Here is a 4149-nt window from a genome sequence, read left to right on the forward strand (position 1 = left end):
ATATTATGAAATGAAATTAAGTCAAAATTACCATGATTGTACACTATCGTGAAGTTCAAATTGAATTTGAGATCTGTAGGGTGTAAATCAAAGCCAATCATTGGCCTAAAATAATTTCATAATGAACTCTCATATGTGTATCATATTAACTATAATTAATATACGTGTCAAATCTTTTTTGTTTTAATATAAGTGCATGTCTTGGCGCTACACAGGCAAATAATCTAAGTATCAACACTGTTGGGAGTCAGATATGAAATTGTAATCTGTAGAACTGGGTTTATTATGAAATCAAAACATGTCATTTAAAAACACAATATTTCAAAGATACGCTTATAATTACACGAGAGCTGAATTGAAACAAAGACTTATTTTAAATACTTGTTTTAAAGTGTTACATAAAACTCAACAAAAAGAATATCAAACAAACAAACAAACAAAATAAACAAACAAACAAGTATATATCATAAATAACGAAATTATAAATATTACATCCTGTAAGCATTGTATAACAAATTTAAATGTCTTATGCGTTATTTGCAAGCAAGTAGCACATGTTTGTATCAGAGCGAGTTTATAAAATGGTTTTGAAACTGACGCCTTGTTAACGCTGATTCTATTGCAATATATATTTTAATGTCCAATGTTTATTATACCAGTAATTTCCCTTGAGATTCATTATTTGCTTTTGCTTGTTTGCATAACGATTAGTTTAAAATAAATTGCAACGCACTTTACCATAGTTTTAATCATTTTATGCTCTAAACTGAAAGTATAATGTAAGAACTGCATGTATTGTAATTTCAATAATACAGTTTTAATAAAATTGTCATAATGTAATTATTTTGCAAAAGTTTCATTTTCGAACATAAATTGTTTATGTTAACGAATTCTTATGTATCATTAGATTGTTTTTCTTCCGTAGCCTGACAAAGATTTCAAACGAAAAAAAAAACAAAAAAAAACAGTAAGGTGTCCTGATAGAACCACGGGCACTCTTTTCTTTAAATTGTATAAAGCATTATTAAGCATAATCAAAACAAATACATCGTTTAAGAAATGAAATTGAAAAGAGAAAAATTTCTTTATAACTTCTCTATTAACCAGGTCAATCTATGTTTTTAATTTAAAAGCTAAGTGTTACTATGAAAGCTTTAAAGAATGAAGAGCATAATTTAATGTTAATCATGATACAAATGATATCGCACAAAACAAATTCCAATTAACAAATTATAGGTTTAAGTTGCCCCTATGCAATGACTCTTCTCAGCAGAAATTGTTTTTTTTTATATAAAAGTACTGAAAAATTACTGCCAAAAATGTGAATAAAATACCCAATAAGTTTCTTAAAGGCGTTTTTAAAAACAAGCATTTAGTTAAAAATAAGTAAGTTTCTAAATAAATTTAAAACAAAAGTAAGTCCGATTTAAATTTGGAGAAAATATTAAAAATTGCATGATTATCAACACTAGTGACAATTTTTGTCCAATAATTTTTTCTGCTCTTTTAAACTTTTGCAGAGAAAGATAGGCCTCGGTGTTTCGATGGTCCTTTCTATTATATAGTCCGTATAGTCGTAAACAATAAAAAGGGGCTTGTAGATGAATATTGCGACAAACCATAACGATTGGTTTTTCTGCAAAATGGCATTTTTATAAAATTTTTTCGGTCTTTTTCAAATATTTTACAAAGTACATGTACTTAAATTTTTGTAATTAAATTTCAATTTATTCAATTATATTTTGTAAATCTATGCTTGAATAAAAGCCTTTGTTTTGGGAAATGTCTTGAACATAGTTGAACTATTTTTTTTAATGTTATGTAATATACTAACGTTAAACGAAAGGGTTTTTTTAAAAAACACAAAATTTTCCTTTTTAAATTTTTTAAATAAAACTTTTAAAAACCTGCCCCCGTAAAAATTCCAATTACCATTTTGCCCCGGGTTTTGGGCCTTTAAATATATTTTAAAAAAAATCAACAAAAAATCATTTTCATAAGGGAAAGGGCCTTTTAAAAAAAATCTGTTAATTTAACCCTTGTAATGGGTTATTTTTAAAATTTGAAAAAATGGTCTTTAAAACCCAAAAATGGCCGCGGTTCCGTTTTCTTTTTTTTAAAAAAGGGGGATAAATATAAAATTTCCCTTTTTTAAAATGGGGTTTGTTACAGAGAGAAATATGAAATACTATTTAACATATATAGGTAGGAGTTAAAAAAATGACTCGTGCATAAATGATAATAGAAATTAAGTAGCTTTTGGTTATGCGATATTTGTCACTGACATATGTGGTAATGGGTATACTTTGCAAGCATGCGAAAGAATCATTTAGTTCATGTTTGTGTTTTTGTATATAGTTACTTTTTGTTAAGAACAAAGTCATAACTTTCTGATTAGGATGAATAATCCAGCATTGGAACATATTTGTGAGCTTTTTCTAACATGTACAAGCCTGTTTCTTTTAATATCCGAGATATATATTTTAGAGATGATCAGTTTACAATATAATTATGAACTATTTGTTGATTGAATATCAGTATTGCATTATTTTGCTAAAGATTTACCAATGCTGTAATATGTGAGTATATAAAGGGATTACATTTACGTCGGAAGTGAAAAGTACAAACTCGACAGCTCTACGAGAATAAAATCTTATGTTCATATTTTACTGATAATAATAAAAACTGTCTGTAAGGATGACATAACAAAGTTTATTATATTTTAATGTTCCGAAGTTAAAATTATGTTTTACTGGCGGGTGTATGTTTATGCCTTTGAAAATTGATTAGCTGCGATACCTTACTATAAAAGTTGACATAAAATACCGAAAATATCATCTGAGATATTAGCACGAGATGAGATATTTAAGTGAAGTTTTTATAAGACAAATATTAAAGCATAGAAAATGCTTATTTATGTACAACATAAAAGTATTGCTGAAACAAATATCTTACTTTAAAAACATCATATAACATTATACATGTACAATTATAGGTTAGCCGGAGGCAAATGTGAAACAGACCCTTTTAGTCAGATGTTATCAATCATTGGTACCTAAATTAATTTCAATAGTATGCTAAATGAATTTCTAAACCATTATTACTTACAAAATAAATTGATAAATCGTTTTAGAAGTTCACTTAATCATAAAAGAAAAATGTTGATCAAGCAAAAAAGGGCAGAAAAGTAAGACTACCTAATTTTATTTTCAAATTTGTTACCGATACCGATTCCATGTCAATTTATGTATCTTTTATGTTCCTCTCCTTTCAAACGCCCTTGTGTCCACGAGTTTTTTGTTTGGTGCCTTGTGGGTGCCCTACTTGAGGGGTGTGTCGGGCGGGGGGGGATATTGTGTCCTGTGAACGGTTGCCTTTACCTTGTTGATCTTTATTCTTGTTTTTTTTTACTTATACAATCATATCGCATCGGTACAATTTGATCTGTGTACATTTCCTTGTCAGTTTTGCATTGTCCAATAACCGTTCATTATTACAACAGGAGCCTTTTCATAATTACACATAAGACAATTTGTTTTAATAAAATAAAGTGTTCTGAAATGTCAACCATTACCATTTAATTTTGCCACCGTTTGTAAACATGCTTATACAACAGATAAATACTTATAGGTAACCTTTAAATTTGTGATTAGCCAATGTTAGGAAAATTAAAATCCAGATGTCCTCTTCTAAAATAAAATTAATCGAAAAAACTACATAAATGTTGGTGCAAGTTATCTTTTGAAAGTATTTAAATACATATAAAAAGCACCATACTATTAATCTAGTTTATGCTTTTATTGCTTTCGAAACATGGTAATCATAATTTTTATTGGGCATTCAAAACTGTATCAGACAGTTAATTAATGGAACAAGTTCATTCCTTCATTGGTTATGCTGTTGTGGAAAGTTTGTGTCGGGGGCTGCGTTCCTTTTCCTTGTTGATCTTTGTTATCATTTTTTTGTTGTTTGTTTGATCTTTGATATCTCTTTATAGCTCTAGAATGTCTACCCTGTAACTTCTCCTAAGGAAGTAAGATATGTATAAAAAGGGCCATAACACGAGGGATGATCAAAAAATTATCATATTGTATTTGTTATAGTCTGGATGATGATAAAGAGCCTCTGTTATGACGCAAAATTCCATCC

Source organism: Ruditapes philippinarum, unplaced genomic scaffold (genome assembly GCF_026571515.1).
Source record: "Ruditapes philippinarum isolate M1 unplaced genomic scaffold, ASM2657151v2 ctg160_1_1_1_1, whole genome shotgun sequence".
NCBI classification, from domain to species: domain Eukaryota; kingdom Metazoa; phylum Mollusca; class Bivalvia; order Venerida; family Veneridae; genus Ruditapes; species Ruditapes philippinarum.